Genomic DNA, 27,732 nt, shown 5'->3' with positions numbered 1-27,732 from the left:
CTCCTATCCTCCATCTGCTGTGTTTCTTCATGGTCAATCAATGAAAGAGTCTCTAGCTCCTATAAACAAGACTCTAGTCCTCTTCTTTCATTATCCTGCATGAGCACGCAATGGTACACATGCTCAGACACTGACATTGCTTAGACATGATCCTGATGAATTATAAATTCTTTCTGGGGAGTCATGAAGAGGAAATCAGAAAGGGGCACTATCCCATAATGTGAGAATAATCATAAAACCATGCACATTAAGTCATTTTAAGTAAATTAATACATTTCTCCAGACTCCTTTTGTAAAATCCCAATCATCCAAATAAATGACCTGTGAAATAAACTTCAAACTAAATTATTCCATAACCTTCAAGTCTTTTCCCACCAAAATCCCTTATGTTTTGCAGGACCCTGGCCTTCTTATACAACCTTTAAGCTGTGCAGGTTTTCTCCTTGAGGAACACAACACACACAAAGAGCACAATATGGCCATTAGCTGCTCCAATTCTAGTAAAGGGGCCACTGGAAACTCCAAAGCACTGTTGTCCTGTGGTGTGGTGAACTGGTTGCAACTGCAAAATACATTAGTCTGATACTGCAAATATCTGCTGAAGAACAGGCCACTCCTATCTATATGCTTTATATAAATTGACTTTTTTTACTCTGTGCCTTTTTTTATTGTGTAACTAAATAAAATACTGAGTCAGCTTATCCCCAGAACTATCAGAATTTATGAAACCGCAGTATTCGTAAGATCTTATGCTCCAGCAAGCCTTAGTGTATACTGTTCAGTGCAGAAATAAAGCATTAAATGGAAGAATAAGTACCACTTTTATACTTCATTTCTTATATGCTACTTGTTTATAACGCCATATATTGTTATTCCAGATACATTTTTAATTACTTGTAATAAATTCTTCTTCAATTTACATAGATGGAAACCATGCTGTGCCAGAAAATATATTATAATTAGCAGTATACTTTTATGCCACAGACATAAATCCAGTTGCTAACTGGAATCTCACAATTGGACATTAGGCTTTAATCTTATGCTTCATTTACCAAGAAACAGTTGTATTTTTTTTTCTGAGCTTCCAATTGTGATACATCTCTCCCATATTTTAACAGTCAATCAAACTCACCTGATGCTTAAAATTCTCTCACGTAGTGGGGGCCGAAGAAATTAAGGGCATCATGACTGTGAACCGTCCTTTTCATCACTGTGTTCTTTACGTGAGGTTCAGAGAAAATGTACAGGATCAATGATCATTGTGCTTCACATCTCCATGCTTAGAACTGCAGGCCCATATTACATCTGAGTGGATAATGAAAATAAAACCTTTTTAAATTAAACTTTTTTTTAAAAAAAAAATCAGATATTTATTCACTAAAATACTTCTTTTGCAAGAAGCTTCAGAAGTTCCTGAAATTGGTAGGAAAGGTTTGGTCTAAAAACACAGGGTGAAAATGGCAATGGAAAGAGAGCCACCTGTATGTACTCATGCAGTACAGGCAGAGCCACTCTGCACACACTGCAGGTCTGCGCGGTGTCAGCAACACCAGCGCTTTCAGTGCGGCTCCTCATGAAAACTCTTTCAGCAGATCCATTTTCAAGCTGCTGCACAGTCTGACTGCAAGACTGCCTATAATGTGGAACCCCATGCAAAAGCATTATCTGAAATAACAGACAGAGCAAGGTTTAGATTATAGTTACACAGATAAAAAGTCTTTTGTTTCTTTCAATTATCAGTTTAGTTTAGGATTCCTATGGGGAAAAAAAAAAATCTATTCTACTTCTGCAGCTATTTAATATATTACTATTTTCACCACATTGGCATGTGAAGTTATTCAAGTTCATCATGGTTTTGTCGGAGCCCCAGTTACTAAATTACACATTAAACTACACAAGGAGAAAAAGAGTACAAAACCAGCATTTCCTAAAAAGAAAGAAGATCACTGTGATAAGGGAGAAATATCAATAGAATCAGCCTTGTACTCGATGGAACATTTTTAATCTATTCCAATAAAGCATTCAATGCTTTCTTTATAATTTCTAGGACCTAGAGTACTTTGTCTTTTTTCAATCAACATTTTCTATTTCTGACATAATACTAATTAGGAAATGACTAAAGAAATGCTCAGTCTCAAATATTTTATTTATTGACATTTCTCTTGTTAATGTCACAGTGAAGTAGCAGTTCTTTTAGACTTTCATCTTCTTTTCATCTTAAATCTTCATCGTCATTGTCATCTTTCCTTTTTCTAGACTCTTCCATTTTTTCAGAACATTCAGGTACTTGAATTTTGTCAGCAGAAAAAGGAAACATTTCAAAACTGAACGTACGTGCATTCACAGACCTAGAATTGCAACTCTACACTCATACAAACCAGGTCTAAAAAGACTTGTAAACTCATTCAATTAACAAAATCAAACTATACTATTTAGCTTATTTGAGCACAGGCTAACTTTGAATATTCAGTCCTTCTTTAAAATAAAAATTTTAAAAGACATTTCATGCATGTCAAATGCATGCAAACACTGCTAAGAAATCATCTAATTACTGATATTGCACAAACAGAAAAAGACTACATTAATTTAATAAATTACTCATTTCCCAAGCTGTAGGCACAACTGGTATGATATATATTGATGAATTCCTACTTAGCTGCTTTTCAGAGAATCTGTGTCAATTGTCATTATTTACATATTAATTTCATTTAATGCTATAACTCCTGGCTTTGTCAATGGCACTAGCACAGTTGTCACTACCAATTAATGAGAATTTCTAGCAGTTATTAACCAGAGATTTTTAAGGGAATGGGGAACAAAATCACCAATAATTTAGCAAACAATCCATTACTACACATCAACTTTTATACAGAATCCACCTCATTCATACCAGTGATGCAGAACCATTAACGCATTAGTTGTGAAACCTTTGTAGCGAGAGAAATTTTAAGACTGTACATAAACGGCTTGTGTACAGTCTTTTGTACTTTCGAATTTAGGCATTTATTTAAGTCTCTTCATACACATCTCACACCAGTACACAGTAGAAAATCAAGACTGTGACAGAGTCTGATTTCAAACAATCCACCACTACAACGTTAACTTGTCAAGAAGTTGAAAAGTTGTAGCAGGCTTTCAAAGGCCTTGAACAAGGGCAAGCATTTGCATTTCTGCACATCGGTAGCAAGCGCAACACACCATGACTACACACATAGGGCAACTGAAGACTTATTGCACACGTTTGCTGGTAGACAGCTACACATGCAATGGCACAGCTCACGTATCGTCCACCCGACGCATCCAGCGACAGGTTCCCCACGTCCTGGCTGTGGAGCTCAGCAGGGGGAAGGAAATAAGGAATTATGTATTCTGGCATTCAGAATGTCACACCAAGTGACCCAAGTTTTCCGCGATAAAGCAAGGTCATGCATCAAGATAGTGCTGCGGTCTATCATCTCATCTGCTTCTCAGCTTTGCATCACGTATGGACCCCGTGTCCAGTGGCAGGGAGCTGCAAGGGGGTGGGTAGGGAGCAGCCCGATGCCTCCTGTATCCGTGTGAATGGATGGGGGAGGCTCTGGGCCTCCACTCATGGCACAGTGCATATGTGCCTGCCATAGGGGAGCAGAGGGCTCTGTTCAGAGACATTTGGGAAAGGATTGCACTTTGAAAACAATAGTCTCTCTACCTTCACAATAATACAGGAGGGCTTGTCTTCAGGGGAGCTCCAAAAACTATTTATTTGCTGAAGTCTTCATTACTTCTACAGGATGTACAGAATTATTTCTAGTGTCTTGCAGGAGACCCCCCACTACCATCTAATTCTTTGGTTTTAAGTTTCTCTTTCACCTTCTACCATCAAAGGAGTTACCTAAAGCCCATGTAAATAAATCTTGAAACACGGATTAGTTCACTCATGTTTATACAAAGTCTACTTAAGTTACTTTTAAATTTTATCACTGAACATGGTGAAGCCTTCCAACGAACATAACATATCTTTATTCTACTCAAACAAACCCACTTGAATGTTAATGTTTTAAGGGTTTGTTTACACCACAAACACCACAAATATTGAACACTGAGATTTTGTTCCTCAGAAGTAAAATGAAATCAGATCCTTTAAGATATTCCCAGCTGTACTGCAAATCAGAAACACACTTTAGCCTGTTCATTATGCTTTGCATAATATTATCCATAATACTTTCACTATTTACTTTTCATGATTACTACATTCAGGCCTTACTCAAATTTAAGACCAATTTGTCTCACAGGACACCAATTTCTCTGTCTAAGGAAACTGATGAATAATTCAAGGAACCCCAGCTCCCATTTTCATTCCTAACCTTGAGTCACAAATCTGGAAACAATTTTGCCCGCGAGTAACTCCTCACACCCCCGCAGTTCCACTGGGCCGCAAGGCAAGGTCCGCGCGCACGTGACAGACGAAGCCGCCCGACATGGCGCCCGCAGCCCGGGCCTTGCAGTTTCACCTGACCGCGAGATGGCGACCGCGACAGCCAGCACCAATCAGAGCTCGCCTTCCTCCTCCCTGGCCAATCAGCTCGTGCATAACTCTAGGGAGGAGACTGATTGGCTAGTCGGCTGGTGGAAACACAGCCCTGACCTGCCCACCTCCCGGCTGCAAAAAGAAAGCTCCAGTTTTGACCTTTCTTTCCTTTTTTTGGTGCCCGCCTGACCCTTCCAGCCCGCTCCTCGCCCTGTCCCACAGTCCCTTTCAGATAGCACTGCCGTTTGCAACCCGCAGTTAGTCAGCAGAGGAGCACGGCACGGAAGTGCCTGTAGTTACCTGCACACTCTAGTTCTGGGGTCATTTCCAGCTCGATGAGGACAGACCCTCGCTCCTAACCAACCCGCCTTGGGGGGCCTTTACTTTAAATTCAGGGCTTAGTCCTACAAACACCCCTCTCCCTTTTTCTACCTACTGGGTCTGTAGCTAGAGCCTTAAATACTTGACAGCATCCTATTAAAACAAGCAAACAACAACCTATGATCATTTAGAGACTGGGCAAGTTTAAAACAGCAGCCTGCGCTGTGCTGAGCTGCTCCACACAGGTTCGGCTACGCAGCTTCACTCTGCCTCTCGAAAAATTGATTTCCAGGGCTTTGGCATGAGCTGTTGCTGTGCTTAGCACAAATGGATTGGACTGCCCAATGCAGCCCTCCAGAATCTTGCTGCAAAATTAATCAAAGGCAGAACAATTCTTTCCTTTGGGCCCCTAAAAATCTGCCCATAAAAAGAATTAACAGGTTCACAAAAATAAATTATAAAGTTCATATGACTAGCACAATGTATAAAACATTAGCATCCTTATGACAACTAAATGCTAAATGCAGTTAACAACAACAACAAAAAAATTACCCTAAGGTACAAGCATAGTCATAGGCAAGTAGATAAAAATAAGGAATAAATTATTATGCAAAGTTGTCATTTAATATGCAGCTGTCAACTCTTTCAGTTTCATTTTGTCCAAAGGTTGGAATATGAGGTCAAGATACGATTTTGCAGATTCAGGGATAATTGTTCTGCTAACTACAGGCCTCCCTAGAAGTCAACATTCACTACAGGCCCATTAAAATCCTAGTTAGGAAAAAAATACATTATGAATTATCAAAATAAGAGTGTAACATTCACCCACAGCTCACCATCTCTATTATATACACACACATTCCCTCACAGATATATACATACATTTCACACACATAAAAATATAGAGAAAGCTTATGCCTCATACACATTACACACATCACATACATAAGTAGCCATAGGTTTAATGAGCCAGTATCAGCCTTCTATGTAAGTGGTCAAGAAAGGAATGTACCAGGGCTAATGCATTACCCTCCTTCACATTACCCTTGTGTGATCTCCAAGCTGAAGTCACACGTGCAGTTTTCCCATCTTGCATCACTCATTTATTGCTGTGTAAAGGAAGCCACTTGCTAGGAAGTGGGGGAGCCCCCATCCTCCAGGGGGTTCCCTGGAGCTGGACCCTGGGCAGCAATGCTGCTTTTCTGCCCCATCTCTTGGGATACATCCAAGCAGCTTGCTCTAACTTGCTCCAGGTGGCTGGACCTCCCAGGAGGTCCAAAGCAGAAAGTCTCAGCATCAGGGCACAACCACCCCGTGCTACCGCCAGCGGTGCGTGACCAACACAATGTGTTCAGTAGGGGCTGCAGGGACCAGCTGCATCTTTTTTATGCCTGTTAGGAGAGTCCTAGCAGGGACCTGAGCCTGAGCACTTACATAAAAATGACACAAATGTTAGCATGGAGGGAGAGACATAAAAGCCATAGTTAGTACTTCAGACATAATAACTAGTTTAGATTTTTCCTTATATCATCAGTGCTCTGGGTTGCTCTTATTGCATAAAGAATATATTGTTCAGGCACCTTTGAAGATTGCAGTGATGGAATGTAAGAGCATTTTCTGAAAATGTTGTCTTTAGTCCATGGTTTCTAATCACAGTCCTCATGTTATCAGGATGTGGCGGCTGATCTAATCCCTATTATTTCACGTGAATACTCTTGAACACTCACTTGCATTTCAATAAGTGATGGCCAAAGGAACAGTCCACGAGTCCAATCCAGATCCCAGGTAGCGCAGGCTGCTGGAAAAGCGCTCTGTTAGTGAGCTAGGCAGACTGCTCTGTGTGTCACAAGGAGGAGAAACACAGGATTTGGTTGCATCAAGCAAGGTCTGAGAGCTGCTATTCACAGACAAATGGAACTGGTCTGCCCTATGCACCTGGCTAGGAATGAAAGAGGCCCCTGCACTGGCTCTCCACTGTTGAAGCTGCTCTCATCTGCCTCCAACTTAATTTTAACTTAGAACTCTTGACCCCTGAGTTGTTTTAGCAGTGTTAGACCAGATTTCTCACCTCTGCTGTGAATGGCATTTTGTTCTCATCCACGCCGGGGTTCCCAAGCTCCCCCTGACCCAATCTATTATGGAACTGTTTTTTAGAACTGGCCAAGCTATATTTTTCCTTTGATCCATTTAACCAACCTATGTCTGCTCTGTGTGAGATGAAAAGCAGAGAAGTAGCTGGGGGTATTTATTTGCTCTTTGAGTCTATAAAAGAAAGTTGCCAGTATAAAACTGTGTTGCTCTAAAAGCTCTCCAGAGACGCACAGACAGCCGGTGAGAGCATGGAAGAAAGTGGACAGAGCTGAAGGAATCATGTTCCTCTTTTGCATGTGCAGAACTTGAGGCTCTGCTCTGCGCCTGCCCACTCACAGAGATATCCCACAGGGTGATCTTAGCAGCAGCTGCTCAGCACAGGGGTCAGGGCAGCCAATCTCACCAACAAGTTTCTGTGCGTAATGGTCACTTCTGTGGAAATCCTACACTCATATTTAAAAACATTTAATTTCACAATCCTAAATCCATGGAGAATCCTGAATGCATGGAGATAATTATGCATTTCTATTGAGAACCAAGATTCTTGCCATGGACTTTCATCACCACATCTATTCATCTCAGTTTGTTTTCATCTTTAGTTACATCTTAGGCCAAACTCTTTGGGTTTCTGAGACCTGACCTGCACAAAATCCTGGTCTCCCCACTTGCCACTCTTGCTGTTCCGCACATAGGCCCTGGAAAAGCTGCTGTCCCCCTGGCTGGCCAGCTCTGCCCTGCTGCCGAGCACCACCGCCTCTCAGAGGCTGGGTTCTTCATTTAGCATAAATGCCATCCTCTCTACAGTCCCACTGCCATACATTCACCCCTCTGAATTAAACGTTAGTGGTAGCTTAAAATGCAAATGCTTCCGCTATTATTTGGTCTAACATATTCTGGTCACTTCATGAGAACTCCACTCCTCCTACATGAGAAGCATGTGATCTTGAATACTGCATCCCATTGTAATGAAGTGAGGAGGATGCAATGAAGGAGCAAGCCCAAAATTCCAACACTAATAGCTGCAATTTTCTGTAAAACTTCTGACCGCTCAAAGTTTTCTATTTCAGGTCAATGCATAAATTATCATTTAATGTTACTGTCACTTTCAATATGCTTCCAGCAGCACTCAGAACTGTAATTTGCCATTTTAGTCTAAATGGAAGGAGTACAGTTTGCTCACACTTAACAATGTAACCTCATTGACTTCAGTGAAACAAGGCAAGAGGAGACCAAGCCTAACTGCAATTAGTGTGTGCACAGAACATTGTATTCATTACTTATGATGACAACATTTTGAAGGGAGAGGTTGAGGGCTGAACCAATTACATTAGAGCATAAAGATAAATTTGCTTAAAGAGGTAGGAAAAATATATTGTGTGTAACAGTTCTGCTATACTGTATTTCATTCATAAACACCGCAAATCGGTACTCAAACTAGTAAGTTAATAAAAGTTAATCTACCAGTTTTGTGCTTTAGGTTAAAGGATGTGTTACAGCATGTTACACTCTCCTGTTTAATTAAAATTGTATAAAAAGAAATCTGATGACCTTTTTTTTGGAAGCACTTTATATGTAGACAGAATATATACAGGCATCATGTATAATTAACCAACAAAGCAGCATCTCAAAGCAAATGTCACACCCATTTGAAAGTACTAAATACTTGGTAAAATTCAGGCTTGCTGTATCTTCAGTGAAAGGATAAAAGGGCTTCAGATTCTGCAGAGAATCTTTAGAGGATGAATTTTCAGAACGTGCTCCCATTTCCCCCGATTTTTGCAGCACCTCTACTGTGTTGCATCATGAGACCCCAGCACTTGAGACTATGAGATTTGTTTGGTACAGGAAGTGAGAAATACATCACACCTGTTCACAGACAGTGACCCAGCCGCCTGCTGTACCAGGACACGGACCCCGTCTCTGCCTTCACTTTCAGTCCCTCCAGAAAAAAATCTTCCTCTTGTTTTTCTCTGATTTCTATCCTATTCTACTGAATTATTTTAGAGTTTCTGCAGTAAGACGATAGGCAAAACAAAGTATCTTTTCAGAATGAAGGAGCAACCAGTCAAGAGCCATGTGCCACACAGACACAGAGGTTCTCCAGCACAAATCTCATAGTTGTCAATGTCACTGTCACAAATGCCACGGTCTCTCTGTTGATCCAGGACGAGGGTTTTCCAATCTTCCTAATCTAAGCAGGCTGCAGTGCTTGGCTTTCCACCCACTCACAGGCACACGCGCAGCAGCGTGTTACCCCTCCAGAGCAGCAGTGTGAGCTCCAAGGCCCTGCTGGGGCCGCCTCTTCTCGCCCGCTACACGTACAAGAGCAAATACCTCCCCCAGGGGAGAGGGGAAGCCCTCATGCAGATTCTGCAAAGGAATTCCCACCCTGTTCTGAAGAGCATGCCCAGATCTGCAGGCATTTCTCCTCTCTCTAGAGTAAGCCTTCACAGCAGAACAGCCACCCCTCGATGCTTCACCAGGAGACGCACGCCACCCTACCAGCACACAGATCAAAACTGCATCCAACATTCCTGATGCAACAGTTCCCTAAAATCAACGTGAACTCACACATTCCAGCTTTACAAAACCTCCAACTATAAGACAATACAGTAAAACATGTAAAAATATCCGCATAAGCATTTTGCATTTCAAGCTGGCAACATAAAATTACAGTAATTATAAATAATGAAGTTTCTGTCAGACTTCAGCGACAGGGAACATGAAAAGGTCACTCCCAGAGAGCCTCCCTCTCATCCCTCTCCCTCCCACACCAGTGTCCGGCAGCTGCTGCTCCCTGCCAGGAGCACCAGCCACCGGGTAGGGAAGAGCCAGGGAAGAGCAGCACAGCCCTTCGAAGGGCTGAACTGTGGGGCTTCAAGCAGTGGGGATTTCTGTTCTGCGCGGCCCCATCAGCGTTACAGAGGACAGAGTCGGGCTCCATGGCTAATATGCTGCTCCCGCACGCGCAGGGCTAGCCTGGGGATGGCAGACCCACAGCTTTTGGGGATTTGTCCTTTGCCTATACTACATTATTGATGTAAATCCACATAGAGATTTAGATTATTTTATTCTCTTCCCTATGTTTTCTATTAAATCATGTTTGCAGAGGTTTATAAATAGCTGATAAGTAAGGCTCCAATATTAATGTGAAACAAGCATTCATTGAAAGTACTTTAGATAATACATGCAGAATTTAGACCCATTTTCCTCAGATATCATCATCAGTAAAGTAGGTCATAGTGAGGATAAGTCAAGTGGTAGACACAGCCTCAGCTGGGTAAGACAAAATATCATTTTGCTGGCAGACATAAGCTTTCCCTGCCAACCTCTGTGATGGAGCCACATGGCTGTGATTGGCCATGAAGAACAGAAAAAGTCTGGGTCTGTACGAGAAAAGTTGAACGTACTCTGGCGCTCCTATAGTTCTCCAAGCTTTGCAGCCTTCTGCAGGAAGCCAGCAGAATGGCAGTCTCTGTTCTGTGCTCTAAAGAGCAACAACACTTCAGAGGTCAGGAAGCAGAAACAGTCAACAAGCCAGACACAGCCTCACTTCTCACCATCCTGCAAAAATGCCTGCTCCTGAGCAGGGAAGCAGCTATGGGACCTCCAGGACTGTGAGAGACCACAGGCTTCCCTGGCACAACTGCGGGAAGGCTGCAGAATGGCCTGGCACCTTTCTTGCCTCTCCCAGGATCAGAGAAAATGACCCAAAAGAATGCCCAAGCAGCAAATGCCTGTGAGCCCACTCACTACTGCTGACTGCAAAAGCAGACCAAATTATATTTTCTGATCTTTCTCCTGACTAGTTTTAAAGTCCTTAAGTGTTGGGATGTAACCCGCTATTGGAGTAATCACATGGGCATCATTAAGGAAGTGTATTTCATGAAATTAAAAGGTTTAAAAAATACAGCTACTATATAGTATCTGTATTACTTCATCTGACAATCTATACACATATTTATGATTTGTACAGCTGTCCCTAATGGAGTAATTTCTATAGCAAGTGTCTGGTGCTTTGTACTTGAGGATGGCACTAAGTCGACAAGAGTACTCCCAAAACACTGCTCGTTACAAAATCCTCACCCCAGAAGAGTGATTTGCTCACTATATGAAGTGAATGGACAGTCTGCTCTGAAGAGCTCAATTCTACTTTTATTGAAATAGTCTAGTTTTCAAGGTGCTTCATCTTATTTCTTCTTTGGAAGATGACTGGTCTGTCATTAATGCTCTGGTGAAAGGCAAACCCTTCTCTTTAAGCAGCCTCAGAAGGTGCTCATAATGGTTTGTTTCAAACTACTGCTAGTTTGAGGTTTCAAACTACAACTTGAGAACAGAAATATCGGTACTTTGTTCAGATAAGGCAAGGACATCTGGAAGCTTAAATGAATGTCCTACTACTTTAGTCCTATACGGAGGTTCAGCAAATTGGCAGCCAGTAGCAACTAAAAGCAATCAGCTTGGCCTTTAGCTGGTGGCTCATGTCTCCTCGACCTTTTGGCAGCGATCAAACTTTCAATGCTTAAATACACAGGCTGAATGAGCAGGGGTCTAATATAAATAGAAATTCTAGCTCAAGATCCAAAGCTTGAAATAAAATGCTCTAAGTACCTACTGCAGATACATTTGCATTAATAAGCATTTATTTCCACTATTTATATCCTGCACTAGCTGCCAGTATCTTGTCAAATGAGACCACCTCAGGTTACATCCCTTGAACTTAAGAGCCCAGAAATGTAATAAAGACAAAGCAAAGCAATCTAAATGTGTAAAACTAGAAGCAGAGGGAGAAATATGTAAGAAAGGAAGGATAATGGGAATTCATTAAAGATTTTTCTAAGTAATCCTCAATTTGTAGAGAAAGATAATATTTTTTGTAAAATAAAATTATAGAGCGGACAAAAGAAGAGACGTGGTTTCAGCATACAACACTGCAGACTTTAGGCTAAGGATAGCTTGTAAATAGATTGCCATGTTTAATTTAATTATGCTACTCCTTTATAAAATTTGAAATGAAAAGTACCTTTAGAGAATAAAGGAACCTTAGCAAGGAGGAAGCTGAGTAGCTCCTGTGGGATGAGCTAGACAGATGGAGCAGGTAATTATTGTCCTTGGACACTGAAGGTTTCCAATGGAGAAAACTAGGATGTGCCATGAAAGAATAATCCCTATTGATACACACTTTGTATCCAGGAACAGCTAAGGATTTTGTTTTCCAGGTTTATCTTCCAATTATGGATGAGGGCTTAGGTTACAGATGGAGCTGGGTGCTCATAACTAAAGGTTTTTGTCTTTTCTCACATATTTGAAGAAATGTACTCTGTGTATAGCAGTTGTTTCATTTTATCTATTGAGTTTCCTCAAGGATGGCTGGTGCATTGAACCAAGTTTGTTGCATATGTCTATATGCCAAGGATTTTCCATGACAGAAAGCATTTATTGTAGGGCCTAGCACCTGTGTCTTGGCTCATGTCTGATTTATTTGGTATATTTTTGTCTGTAGGAAGTTTATGATGAAGACAGTGGCAAGAAACAGCAGGTTGTTAAAAGGCAGGAAGAAGGATCTCTGGAAAAATTATTTCACGGTACGATCTATTGCCAGGATAAACTATAATTCAAATACACCCAGCATCTAGTTAACTTGCCTGCAGTTTATGAATTACATTCTCATTAATGGTCTTGCTTAAAACACTTTTGGTCATATTATTTATACAGCATACTCCATGCAAAATACCTCAGGTTGTATTTTACTGCAGTTTTTCTAGGAATTTTTTCACAGATTTTTTCCTGAGATTCAAATATTCATTTCCCTTGAGACAGAACTATTTTACCCTTTCTATATTTGTTCTCTTAAAAAGGATTATTATATTTCTGGAACAAATGAAAACTGGGCAGGAAGGTTGCCACATTAAAGAGGTGCGGGAGGGAAGATACAGCCAAGCGTGACATGTAACAAAGGGCCTCCTGGAAATCACATTCTCACTCATAGGAGCCACAGAGGCAGCGTTAGGGATGATACCAATGGGAGTTGCATCGGCTAAAGGATAATGAGGCCAGAAATATCTCTGAGCATGAAGCAGTCCAGCTTTTGGATAATTACCTCTCACTACAGCTTTTAAGAGCAAAATCAGGTGTTTTTCTTTAAAACTTAATCTAAATCATTTAACATCTTTGCATCTAAATCATTTTAAATCTAAATCCATACCTATGAACTTCAGCAATTTCTGTTTACTTTATCCTGAATCTTTGCTATCAATAAACCGAACAGCAGACAGTTTTGATGCAGGTTGCCTGAAGAGATGACTGAACTCATTCTAGCATTTTTAAACATAGACCTTTCTTTGAAAGCTACATTCAAGCTTCTAAGCTTAACTGATACCACTTTTCAAAAAACAGAGGAAAAATCTCCCTGAAATATATCTTTTCTCAATAGAAACCTAAAGCAAAGTGATAAGGAGACCTCCACTGGCATTTCAGTGACCTTGATCCCCCTTGTCTGAGAATGCCACCTGAACAACCAATAATGACAAAAAGCCTATAAAATAGGCCTGCATTTTAAGTGGATATAGCATAAAAATCAGTGTATGCCTCTACTCATTTTGGAAAAAAAATGAATAGGAATCTAAAGAAATCTAACATGCTGTGTAAGCACAGATAAAGGATTTTGTACACTTAAAGAATACAAGGTTCCTCTGATGACTTCCCAGTATGTTCCCTGGGGCTGTGGTTCTCAGGAAGCCAGAAAATGCTGTTAGAAGTCACCCAAGAGACTTTGCATCCTATGTACACACACAGTACTACAAAGACACCATACTAGTCCCTCAACAAAAGTCAACTACAGCTTACCCTGAATCTAGCCACGCAAGATTAATGGCTTTAGCCCGCACAGTTGAACTAAAATTTGCAATATATGGGGTAATTAACATGGTAATGGCTGGAAATGGAAAAAATGCTAGATCTGTTACAGGCCGCGTTGATGTTCTTTTTCTTTATTGACTGATTGGAAACCACTTTTACTTCAAGGCTTAGACAAATAGGTCCCTCCAGCAACTGCACAGCAATGAGAAAGGTGACGTTTTGTGTACGGCAGAAGGGCAAGGAGCCTGGCTGTGTGACCGACAATGCGATAAGCCCTTGCACGGCACCTCCTGCGCGCCAGCGGCACCTGTGTTAGACCACTGATGCAGGTGACTCTGTGCCAGACAAACAGCACTGTCACAAGAGCGGCCATGGGGCAACCGCTGCGCACACCTCCTTTGATAACTTCTGCTTTATCTCGAACATTAGTCTTAAAATCTGGAGCTGTCTGTTGTCCGGTTAAGTGTTTAGGTTGACTTTAAAGACATTCTGCTTTTAATGCTAAACTGTTGGTGCTAAGCATTTTATTCAAGACTTAAGAGCCAGTTTTGTCAGACACGCTTCCTGTCACCCTTTACTACATTAGATCTTCCGATATTTGAGCAGAATGCTGAGAAGGTGAAAGTCACTGAAACAGGAGAATGAAATTCTTCTTTCACTATTCCTCTTTTCATTCTTTTCATATTCTTGTTTTCATTTTCTTTTGCCCACTGCCCTATTGTCCATCAAAAACACAATTTTAAATGTCAGAGAGTACTAGCTTCATTTTTATTTTAATTGCTTAACTACGAACATAGTAACTTAGTGTCTGCAAAAGATTTATCTCAATGAACACGGATTACAGTCAGACAGTGCTAGATTTTGTTCTTTATACAGAGACTTAAGTAGCTATTATGCAGCTTTTCTGATCTCGTATTTTCAAAGAAACTTACTTACATATTAGAAGACAAGGGACGTATTTAAGAGGTTTGCAGTTCAGATCAGCATCTGAGATTGCAACAGCAGGCTGTAAATATCAAATGAACAGACATATCAAACGAACAGTTTTTTGGGTTTTGTGGTTTTTGGTTTTTTTTTTTCGAGAGAGAGACGGGTATTTTCATACTAATTAAAAATGCTTTAGTCTAAGTCAGAGGGGAAAAAAAAATCTATATCCAAAAATGTTGCTGGCAAAACTACACAGACACAATAAGGAAAAGCACATGACTTTCTGTAACACTTACAAGTATGTATTCTTCAGCTTCACCATTTTTGTTGTGTTGGGTCTGTTCCTGTTGAAGAGAAAGCCTCATTACACCCATGTTTCTAAATGAAAATATTGAAGAGGGCTATGATGTACTCTGAAGTTTCTTCAATGTGCGTGCTGGTTTTCAAAACAACAGCATTTTCAGTTTAGGAGCTACACTTTTCCCTTAAGTGCACAGACAGCACATCCAAGATTACACGGCCTCTAGGATTCATTCATTTCTACATTAACACAGCTTTTGGAGTTCTGTTTATATCTAAATCTGGATCATTAATTTTGATATTTTTATTTTACTATTATTATTTCCAATAATAAGATCTTTAGCTAAAGGCTGAAAATATGAAAGCTGCATTGGCCAACAGCTATTACAGGGATCTAATAAGAGGTTACATTAAACCCAAATGTTGAATTTTACATAAATGACATCTTGCTCTCCACAAGCATTAGCTGCATCTTTAAGAATCCCTCCCTCACAAATCCGTTACTTCTCCGGCCCCTGCAGACCGGGTGGAGCAGCTGATACAACGGGGTCGGCTCTCCTGCCGCAGCAGCTGCTTGAGCTGCTCGGGTGCCACTGAGGCGAATCCGACCGTGACCTTGCCCTGACTGCTCTAGAGCCATTTCTGTGCTGCACGTAAGCACAACAGACCACAGCCTGCTGCCCGGAACGTGCTGGTACCAGGGAGCACCACAAGTCCGACAGCAGGATTTTAAAAATTATTCTGGTTGCAGACTTGTGTTTTGGTCACGTGGCCTCAAGGCCTGATTTATTTCGATAAGGATGGGTGTTCATACCAAATGCTCAAGAATAAATCCTCGAGCTGCACACAGCCCAGATCCTTACTACCACACGCTGTGAAGTTCAGCTCCTAACATGGTGCCAAAAAAGCCCAGAAAAATAACATTTTGCTCCTATACAAAGTATTACAGGAGTGATAATGAACCCCACTGGATATCTAGGCTCAGGGTAGTGAAGGGCAAAAGGTGATGATAAGAATATTTAAAGCAGCAACGAGAAAGACCACACAGTCGTTTGCAAACAGAAAAGTGCTGGTACTCTTCGACCTGGCAACTGCTTCCTTCAACATGTACTAGATGTGAAAGAATACGCCAGTATTCAAAATCCCAGAAGCCCGACCATCCCTTAAAATGGCTCATATGTTAAAACGGGAAGGGCCAGATGTTGCATTTACAAAGTCAACGTGTGTTGCCACTACAAGCTGCCACTCGCTAAATCTAGCCTGTCAGGCTTAGACAATCAGTTAAACAGAATAACCTTTAGAGAAGAAATAAAGCATTGCACATTGTGAGATATAAGCAGACATGCACTGTTCAGGCCAATTACAAGCAGGGAGATTGAAAACGAGGCATGTGTAGGACTTTCAAATTATTTCAGCAAATCCCTCCGTCCCCCAAGGGAGGCAGCGGCAGTGCCATCCGGCTGGTAGCACTGCAGAAGCTTCAGACTCATATGTCCAATCCTTAGCTGGAAACTGTATCCACAGAAGATCTCGGAACACTGGCAGCAGGAGGGAACAATCTCTCCCAGTGAACCTCCGACAAGGTTCCTTGTGCAAACACTGTTAGCACTGGGAGACCCAGAACGACCATGGTAATCCTCAAATAGGCAAGAGCACTCACTACCAGTATAAAGGGCACCACAACCTTGGCCATAAATGCTTTCTTTAGCCCACACTGATAGAGCCTTGCACTCTCCAACTTGCATGCAAGCTTGGATCTCTCTAGCAAATGTCAGGAACTACATGCCTGGTCTAGTTTCGCTCCCTAGAGCTTATTCCTATGCACTTTGACATAAACAGCCATAGTGGGCAAACACTCAGACAAAGCCCACTTGATATGAAAAGAAGCATCGGTAAGGGATGGAATAAGAAAACCTCACGTGTTATCATCAGACACCCAGCACAAACTGAAGAACTCCTGGCAAACATGATGCACGTGCTTAGCTGCCCGATTTCAGCAGAGTGGCAAAGGGAGCTGCCTACTCTTTTAGCCTCCCAGGAAAACTTTGTGCCAGCACCTTGCTCATTAGGACATTAAATGGCTTAATACTCAGTGGCCATCAAGAAAAATCCTCCATCAAGCAGGAGAGCAGGAATTGTATTATTAGTGGCTTGCACAGCTAACAGAAACATCTCTCAGAGCACCTCCTCTGCCACTCTCTTCCCTTGAAAGCCTAGTTTTTCTCCAGACCATGAAAACCACTGAAGGAGTTTAACTACATGTACATGTGATTGCCACTTGTGAGAGTGAGACAGGCAACTGGAAGGTTTGATTTCAAGGAGCAACGCCAAAGCCTAACGGGACCTGCACTACCTTCAATATGTGCACCTAGCATTACTAATGACTCCTGAAATCTTAGCATAATTACTGTGCTAAAATTTCTTCCATGATGACTTAAATACTTCATTCCCCCTGAGATGAGGTCAACTATGTGATCGTTTAATGGAAAGCATTTGAGATACCAGTGCAGAATGGGGTTTAGTGACCGACGGGCACTAATGGTCAGGTTACCATGGGAAGGGGCAGAGGGGAGAACTGCAGTGGTATAACTGAAATTAGTTGAACAATCATCTCCCCAAAGCTCCTGAACATTTGATGGTCTATACATTTAAAAAGCATGTAGGCTGGTTCTAATTTTGCTTTGGAGTATCAGATGTATCTTAAGCTAAGCAGCTGTTGAGATTAAAGATGAACAGTAACTCCACAAGACTGAAATAACAGACTGTAGTATGTTGCTACAGCCTGACAAAGCTACACTAAAACATAAAGTCATTATGACTTGCAGATCTTTCTTTCATTCACCAGCATTTAATCTTAAATGTCAATACTAAAAACTATAACAAAATGAGCTTAATGGGCTCTGCGGGCACTCAGGATCAGCTGCCAAACACGACTAGAAAGGCAGAATCAAAATGCCTTGACATATGTCTTTTCTGCATGCATCAGGTGACTTCTAGTCAGCTAGGTGACTTCTAAAATATGCTGCAAAAGTAACTTCTGTGCACAAGATTTCAGAGTCTCAGAGAAGCTCAATACTTAAATTTCCAATCATCCATCCACCCCTTCACCTAGGCTAAGGTGCTTAAAGTGCTTATTAGGTGAGGAGGGCTAGGAGCATCTCCAGGGGCCCTCATCCCGCAGCTGCACAGGCAGGTACCCACACCAGGGGTGCCTCCTCGGGCGCAAGCAGAGGCACCGCAGGGCAGAGGCGGCAGCCGCCCGTCCTCCTGCGCAGCCCCAAGCTGAGGGCACACACAGAAAGCGCCCAGAAGTTCTACCCAGCAGTCGGGACACAAGCTAACTGGGACAATTCCATTGCTTTTGTACCTCTTTTCTATGTCAGACTGGTTTTCTATGACAATGGCCCTAAGAACCTGTAAGCTTATGTAGCAGTCTCTACGTAACCTAAAGGAACCTGTTTTGTCTTCCTTACATTTTATCTGCCAGGGCAGCTGACAAATGACTGAGCTCCCGATTCCACATATCTGCTTTCAGAACCCTGCAGTTTCGTTCTTGTCACTGTTGGTCCCATTGTTCCTCAGATTAAAAGATGATGTGTCTAGACTTCTAGTTACTTGACCAAGACAATCAAGAAACCATTTTTCATACATGATACCATCTGATGGATCTTCTTCCATATGTGCCAGACAAAGCTATAATTTACACATTGTTTTCTGCCAGCCACGATAACAATCTGGTATTGCTTGCGGCAGAAAATCAGCTTGGTGCAGTCCTAATACAGCATATAGGCTACCTAAACAATGTCTTTAGATTGAGTTTTCTGTGGTCTTATCATCATGACAATTCACCGAACCATTAAAAGAATAATCATTCTTCAACTGGAAGATGTAGTGATCTACTCCATGTTGGTTTTATTACAACTTTTTGTATATTTTATTAGAGAGGCTAGAAGTTATTTTTAAAAGATTCCTGGGAAATGGCAAATACAAAGCATATAGTTTCAAAAGCCAGATAAATGACTTAATCTCAACAGTGGAAGTGTGTCACTTGTAGCACCAAAATACCATTTTTCATTTTTTCTCAGTTTACTTTTGAGGTACTAAAGAGAGAAGAATCACAGGTAAACTCAACACATTCCTATTTTTAATTGAGCTAACAGAATCTCAGAGGAATTCAGAAATTCATCTTTGTGGTGCAAGAGAAAAAAAGTATCGGCTGAACACTAGCTCTTACCATCCTAATGGTGGACACCTTAACCAACATTCAGAGTGAAAAAATACCAAATTTCACCCTCAAAATATTTGGCTGAAACTTGTTAATTGATCTGGCCTGGAGACAGAGGTTTGACCCAACATTCAAGAAGTGCTGGGATTTGATGATTAAGTGATTGATACACTACCCTCAAAACTGTACCTTGGGATTACATTTTGCCCAAACATCACACATTCCTTGGCAAGCTACCTGCAGTCTATCCCTTGTTACATCATCTGGAGAAAAAATCCAATAGCAATAAAACCCTGATGTGCACATTCTGCCTTGGCAAAGGCACACGGGGGAAAACAGCTCACCTGAGCCAAGAGCTGCCTCTTGCTTCTGTAAAAGAGCTCTAGCTGATTCAGAGGCTTGTGACAATGATACAGCCCCTCACTGTGCTCTCATTTGACATCAGAAACAGAAAATCACATCTATCTCTTGAACAGCAGCATGCTCTCAAACACTTTACTATGCACGGCCTGGAAAACTGCTGTACGCATGAACAAGTTTACTGTTATTATCCAATTAAGACCCCAGTTTACTGTGATCTCAGGGGAGTTAAAGGATACAAAGAATTGTTAGGTGCTGTGAAAACAAATGAAAAAAAGGAGAAAATGGGTGAGTTCTTTAATTTCCTCTTTTTAAATTCACAGAAGTACTTGAATCCATTTCCAAAACATTTCCATAGCCAGTGGAATTTAAAGCTAAATATTTAACAGGCAAAAGGCAAACAATGATTTCTTTGCAACTGGTGGAAGAGGAAGAAGCTTCTTTCAGAAGACCACGCACAAGGAGAGTGCTCGAGCTCCCGGGCTCTCGCAGGGATGGGAGGAAGCAGCTCCCTCCTCGCTCAGTGCCCTCATTCAACGCACTAAGCAATGCAAGCTGGCTGAGTACTGACATTGCTGCATGAGGTTATTGCAGCTATGCAACGAGTAAAGCCTGCCTCATGTCAATACACTACAATCTATAAATAAATAACCATGTATAAATAAACAATAGGAGGCATGTGAGGCTCCCACCATCAGTCAGCTTAAGAAGCAAAAACTCAGGATTTTCCCTCCAAAGAAAAGGCTGAACAAATGAAATCCCTTTTCTGGAGGATGTGCATGTGGCAAGGGATAGAGAAGGAAGGAAGGTGACCAGGAACATGGATTAGGACAAGTGTAAAATCATCTGAGAAAAATAAATTTAGGAACTTCCTATTTTGGAGCAGAATTGATCCAGGCAGTGTTCAGAGGGAAGAACGGGAATGGAAATCTTATCCCAGCTTGTACATATTTTTCCCAAAACCAATTAATGCCTCACCGAAAAGGTGATCCACAGGTGGCATTTCAGTGAGCACTGCTGCCTAACCTTGAAATTATTCCTATTGTTGTTCACAAAAAGAGAAAATAAACACAACCACCTTTTTCCTTGGCTTCATTTTCCCTGAAACATACACCCAACATTACAGCTTGCAAAGGAAATTAAATGGCAGATGGCAGCATTTTCGTAAAGTACGTGCACACTGAGCTAGAGAGACTGGCAAACTCATTTGTTGAAACAAATGGACAAAGAAAGAGCTTTTCTTGGAGAGTGAAAGGAAACAAAAAGCCTGGAATCCTCTTTAATGGGGTTCTTCATGACGTTTTTACCGCATAGTTGAAGAAACCATCAGAAAAGAAAGAAATCCCTTGTGACCCTTTGGAGCATTATTCTTTACTGCACCTGTAGCAAGCACAGCTTTTGGAGAACAAGGTAAAGTTCTGCTTATTTAGGTTGCCTGTCTTGCCCTTCACCTTGCACCCCCTCAGGATGGGGGGGTTCCCATGGCCATGCTACCCCTGGCAGGGTTGCCAGACCAGCACGATTTAGTGGGACATCCCATTGTGCTTGGAGCTGAAGGCTTTGCCCCTCCAGAAGCTCCTACCCCATGGGCAGCAGGAAAGCAATCTTCTCGCCTGAGAGCAGGGCAAAGTATCTGGGACATCTGCACAAACCCTCGCATTTCTGAGTTTCCTTCAAGAGGAGAGTGAGTCAGAATGCATCTTCCTCTCTGCTAGACACTAGCAGCAAAGGAAGCACTGGCTGTGTCATCTGATGGCCCCCCCATATGAAGCACAAGTGACACAGCAAGGTCCCGCTGCTCCACGGCCAGTGCGATCCCACACCAGTTTGTCCAACAGTTGCTTTACTGCAGTTCATATCACTTTTGCTTCATGCTGTCTTTGATATCAAAATAGATGGGAAATAAATGGAACCACATATAACAGAGTGCTTTAACATCTCTTTTGCTCAAGAAATCTCTCAGATTAAAATAATACTGAAAGGAGGCCACTCAAAGAGATAGAAGATTTTAGGATGCGGAGGGAGCTCTGCACAAAGATCCCCGTGCTCAGAAGAATCCCCACTGTTTCCATCCATGCTACAAGCGAATCACCATCCTCCAGAAAAGGTCGAGTTCATATTATTTATATAGCAATCTCTTCTGATTCTACTCAAAGACTTAGAACTCCTGATGATTAGAAAATGCTCAAAAGAAAGGTATGATCTTACGTTGCCTCTGTAAGAAAGAGTTTCGAAGAAGAATGTCTCTCTGGGAAAGCATTCTGTTTAATTTTTACAGTCAAAAGATCTGTATTAAGATTTTGACCCTGACGCATATTGGTTGGCAGATTTCGAAACCTGACTCCTTGGGGTCTGCAGCTGCTCAGGGCACTTGTGTTTATAAAGCTCTTGAAAACCCACAGAGAGAAGCATCCATACTTTTACACTGTATTTCTCTCCCCATAAGGTTGGCCTTGAGTTCCAGTGTAACTAAGGCATTTCGTGTGCCTCCCCCTCAGGCCCAGTGACAGAATGTGTGTACTGCTTATCACTTCACAGAGTTAATTTCCATCGGTTGTGTATCATTTTCCTATCTGAGAAGAAACCAACATATCTCAAAGTAAAACGTCTGGTAGCAGCACCTGGCCTGTTGAGACTGCATGAGAATCAACGCCACGGCCTGTGCCCCCAGCGGCAGCGACGCAGCGCACACGAGCGGCCCGAGGGGCAGCCCTGGGCAAAGCTACACGCGCGGTACTGCACACACCGAGCTCAGCGTAGCCCTGCCAAGGCACAAGCTGGGACGGTGGCTCCGGCTGCTTTTCAAGCCTGCACAGGCCTTAGTCCACCTTTATTTAACACTATTTTGCATATGTTTTGAGAAATCCTTCAGTACAGACAATGGATCTATGTTCATACCTACACCAGCCCACTAGGGACCACACGATTACAGGTGGAGAAGCCAACTGGAGAGCCTCCAATTATTCTGAGCAGCAGCAATTGCATCGGTTACGCTTCTGTAACCACCATGAGGAAAGAGAAAGCAAAATGTGCCAGCAACCTAATGAGCCCATAGAAATGGGCCTATTCTTCCCCTGCTACTTCCAAGCAAAGACAGACAAACACACATGCACGAACATCAGGAAGAAGTTCACTTGACTCTTTTTCTAGTTATCAGTCACTGAAAACATCCCTAATTGAGAAGATTCACAGAAAAAACATCTAAGAAATTACAGCTAGCATTCCTGACTAGCCACACTGTTGTTCTGGATTTTAAATGTATGCTCCCTAGTGAAAACTTATTTAAAAGTACACACAAAAGGACATCTCTAATGACACAAGCAATAAAAGTAAGTTGGAATAGGAATTCAGACTTGCTCATTACCAGAAAGTAGTTCTTCCGGCAGCCTGATTAGATGCCTAAGATTATCAGCTATATTTTGTCCATCTTGGAGATAAAGTTATTAATGAGAAATTCTAACTATTCATCAATAGCAGCTCATGAAGCACTTCCTCGGTTTTTGCATGCAATAACTCTCATAACGCTCCAGCTAAACTCTGATCTGATCACAAATAACAAAGTTGTTACCTACCTACCTACCCTCTCCAGAAATGCGTGTCTTTCATCAAGACTAATCAACAATAGAGACATTACTTTGGTGAAGGAAACAAAAACAGAGACTACAGAAACATCCTCTGCAGGGAGAGGGGGACAGCGCCAGCACAGGTGATCCTCGAGACAGGGGAACTGTTTAGGTAGGGAGGCCGGGACCCTATATGATTCCAAGCACCATTTTCAAACCACTCTCTCACTTGAGGGAGCAATTAGCTGCGTTTTTTTAAATAACTTGCAAGAGTGAGCACAAATTTACTCCTTCGGGTTTACATGGTTATACAGTCACCCATCTGCTAAAGCACAAAAATGCAAATCAAAATATAAGCATTCTGTTATTTAATTCATTAGAAGTCTTCAATTACTAGGAGTCCATCTTTAAAATCCCTGCCACAAAGGAATATATATGGCTTCTTGTGTGGAATACATATCTTTGAACATGCACATACAGTGCATAAAACTGTCCTTTCAGCTGTGAGCATCAGAAATGTAAATGCTGACAAACTGACCGGGATCATGGTCGTTAAGTGCTCCATTTATGCTAGCTAGGAAAGTCCAATGCTAGCTTGCACTTCAGTGTGCATGGTTTTACAAAATGCCCACCTCTGAAGCTGAAATGTTCTTGTTCAACCCCCAGCAGTGAACATTTTCATTTAGGTTTGAGAAAACCTCACCTGCCACTTAGCTATGACAAAGTGAAATGAAGTATGCTTCCAGTCTGCTTTATACACGCAATTACAGACCGCTGACAGCCCAAAGGGGTGGCCCTCAGACAGACTTGGCTCTGCTGTGGTGAACGGACCCGTAAGGATTTACACCAGTTGATGGCTGTATCAGCTCCTTTGTGTGAAATTACCCTCCATCTATTTGGAGGGTATATGGCGTTCTTAGTCACCACTATCAGCAAGCGGGAAGGGGTGCGGCCTCCTTTAAGCAGCCCCTGCATGGTTACGTTAGAGCTGCAGTTATTAGTCACTGCCAGATTTAAGGAATACTATTAAAAGACATTAAAAAACACCTAGAAAAACTCCCATAAACTGGAGAATCTCAATCTCACCCACCTGCCCCAACAGTACATCCAACAAAGACTGAATCTTCACCTACTTGTAAACAGGTCATGTGGCAGAAAGGTGTCCCCAAAAGTCAGCTGGTTGTTGGGATTTCTTCTTCTTAATGTTACAGTCCTGGGAGAAATGAGGGCAATTTTGAAAGCAACACCTTACATGTATCACAAATGTACATGTTACACCTTAAATGTATCACAAATAGTTCAAAAAGGGAAATAGAAACTTCAAGAGTGGCATATAAATATAGTGAAAAATGCTTTACAATACAATCTCATACTCATTATTCTAATGCAAACATGAAAAAAAGTGCAACCTGACAAAAGTAAAGCTCTGGGACATCTTCAATATGGGAAATATTTCCATGGAAAGAAACAAAAAAACCTTGTGGTCACAGAAGTTTTAGTCTAAGTTCTATGGAGAAAATCAGAAAATAAATCAAGAGATTAAAAACATCTTAGCATTTTAAATACTCCTTATTCTTAAGGCAATGTTTTGGGGGGTTTACCACTCACCACTCGCTTCTGGAGAGAGCAAGCTACCACCCCAGAGAGCACAGTGATCCTTCAATGATGAAGCAGTCACAAAGGCATTTCTCCCTTGAAGAAAAGTGATCTTCGAACCTTCCACTTACCCAGCGTGGTAGCTTTGCCCTGAGGACAAGATACACGCACCAAAACTCTGCTCCAGCTGAAAGCACAGACCTCCTTAAACATCAGCTGAAAGAAACATGCTCACTCTCCTATTACAGCTTTTAATGTCTTCAAGACATTATTATGTTATGTAACATGCTCATAATCTCTAGAATTCAAGTAACTCCTAACATAATTAAGGAATCAGTCCAGAAATAGCTTCAGATTGCAAGATTTGCCCGTCTTCTCTTGGATAATATAGGTTCAGTATTAAGAAGTTCATGAATAAATTTAACACCATCACTAAGAGCAAAACACTTAACAATTACATGGAGTTATTGGACATATACAAATAAACTATGGAAGAAATCCACCAGTAACTGTCTATCAATGAGAGCTATGCTCTGACACATTTATATATAGCAAAAAATAATGTTTTCAGATCGTAGTGCCCCCAGTGCTGATTAGGTTTAAAAGCAAAGTTCCCCAAACCTCTCAGCAGATACCTCGCTGGGCAGGTGCTGAACTGTTTTAGAACTTCTCCCAATAAATCCAGAAGTTTTAATTGTTTTGTACTTTTCCTCCAATTCCCCCCAATATCACATGCATTATGGGAAGCAGGTTCATTATCCAGTCCAGTGAGTTATCATTGCCGCAGACACGGCAGGTTTTCAGCCTTCACGTAATTGCTACTCCTCCTTTTCATGACAGAGATTAATTGCGGCTGGCAGCGTCGCCAGGCTGGGCATCTACATAATCAAGGCCTTTGTCACCTATTCTCAGTGCATAACCCAGACTGCCACCTCACAGGCTTCTCCATGAACATGAAGCAAATGAAATAGTGAAAATTAGGACAATTATGACAAAAACGGCACTGTCTTCGATTTCAAATACAATTACTTGAAGTTAATTTAACCTATTAACACATGTAATAAATTAGGTAAAGTTGTTTCATGAGTACTAAAGACTTTGTTTAAGCAGTTTTAAAGCAGTTTTTAAAGTTTCAATTATTTTTTTAACAAATCCAAGGCTCTCTTTCTTTTAAACCTATACTTCAAATAGATGCAAAACATGGTAACCAAATTGGTGGTGACACGAGTTAAGCAACCCCACTGTGAAATTTCACAATAGAGCACAGCAAAATATTTAAAAAATGTAAAGGCTGTGGCTATGGTAACCCAAAGTGAAATATGTTACTTGCACCGCTTTATAACCATAGCGAGATGGAATTTGCGCTTTACTGCTGTAACAGGCCATGATTGATGTAATCACACACGACCCATCACAACATGAAATCACAAAGTGTTTTTTACAATTGTTTTTGAAAAGCATTCATGAGGAAAAAATGCACAGATTTACACTCAACATCTCCCAGGCACCTTAAAAAAAAAAAAAAAAAAAAAGAAGAAGAAGAAAAAAAAACAGATTTCTGTTTAAAATTAACTGCTTGTTCAGTCTGCATTCCTCATTACTTTTCTCTCCCCTGTAGTTAATGCCGTAATATTTGCATAAGGCCTTAAAAGGCCTGCTACTAATGTCAACAGCAAAACTCCCATCAACACCAGCACTGTCTGCCTTCAAGTAAAGCACTTGCAACCAGCACTATAACAAACAGAACTGCTGGTTGGTGTCTCCCAAATTATTAGTCTGAGATGAGTACATCTAGCTACTAACTATTCCACATAAAATATATGGTCAACCACTGTCAGTTTACTAAAACTTTAGATTCACCCATCACACAGCCAATCCTCAAGGTCGGGTCTCTGCTTTCGTTTCTCACCTCCAAGTCAACTGCATGATACCACATCACAGTTGGACACTGCAGAAGATTAGGCAATTTGAACAAAGAATCATTATGATCAAAAGAAAAAAAAAAAAAGCAAAAGACCATGACAAACAGAAATAGAGCTTCTGGAACTGTAAATTGAGATATGCCAGACAATTAAAAGACACTTGAATTTCTTATCAATATCAAATTCTAGGAAATCTTAATAGCAAACCAACATTGACTGCTTTACTTGCACAAAACACCAGAACTCATACTTTCAGTGTCCAGTTCGGACAACCTTGTAGCTTTGACCATCACCACTTGCCCTCTATCCCCTGCACAGAGCAGTTCAACGCTGGTTTCATCGGGAGCCAAGTTTTACTAGGAAGATAATGGAGTTACAAAAAATTTCATGTGGTGATATCCAGTGCAGTCCTCCTAGGCATAAGAAAAAGCAGTTATTGTACAAATACTTGCTTTTACATTCACCTAATGCCTTGGGCAAAACCCATCATCAATATTTCTGTGAATAAGGAATGATTCTACATATACCTACCTATCTTAAACTCCGTATCTTACAATGCAACTTGATTTTCTTGGAAAGAAGGGAAGGGAATACAGTCTCCTGTGAAGTATGACAGTCAAGACACCTCAAAACATACACTGAGTTTTCTCAAATATCTGGAACTGAAGGGTAGAGAAGGCTGCTGCCGGCCCCTTGCCTGGGTCTGTGCAGCGGCCAGCACGGTGCCGTGATTAGCAGATTAGGTGTCCCCCATGGCACACGCAGGACGTATTTTGCTTTCCATGAAAAATAAAGTCCAGTTTGGGGTAAGAGAGGAAGACAGCAAGAATAATTAAGCTGTATCAATTTATTTCTAGACACTTATGGATTCTACTTAGATTACAACCTTTACACGGGTAAGACAATATTTACTGAGTATTTTCTCTATCACAGTTATATTTAAAAATCACTACAAATCTATTTTATTTCCAGAGTGTATTACTGTTAGCTAGGTAGACATAATTCCTGCTTGGCCTAGAAGATGTTAGATATTCACAAACATATCAGCCAACAAATTTACTA

General features: G+C 41.3%; 1 protein-coding gene across 2 annotated transcripts in view; it reads left to right on the top strand.

Moving 5' to 3' along the window:
• The window catches only part of B3GALT1 (beta-1,3-galactosyltransferase 1), a 71,993-nt gene that overhangs the window by 13,363 nt on the left and 30,898 nt on the right, over positions 1–27,732 (top strand). The window lies entirely within an intron of this gene.

The sequence above is a fragment of the Nothoprocta perdicaria genome, unplaced genomic scaffold, assembly GCF_003342845.1.
Source record: "Nothoprocta perdicaria isolate Ctin4 unplaced genomic scaffold, notPer1 scaffold_0, whole genome shotgun sequence".
NCBI classification, from domain to species: Eukaryota; Metazoa; Chordata; class Aves; order Tinamiformes; family Tinamidae; genus Nothoprocta; species Nothoprocta perdicaria.
The sequence above is the reverse complement of the archived record's forward strand: the minus strand, read 5'-3'. Positions and strand labels throughout refer to the sequence as shown.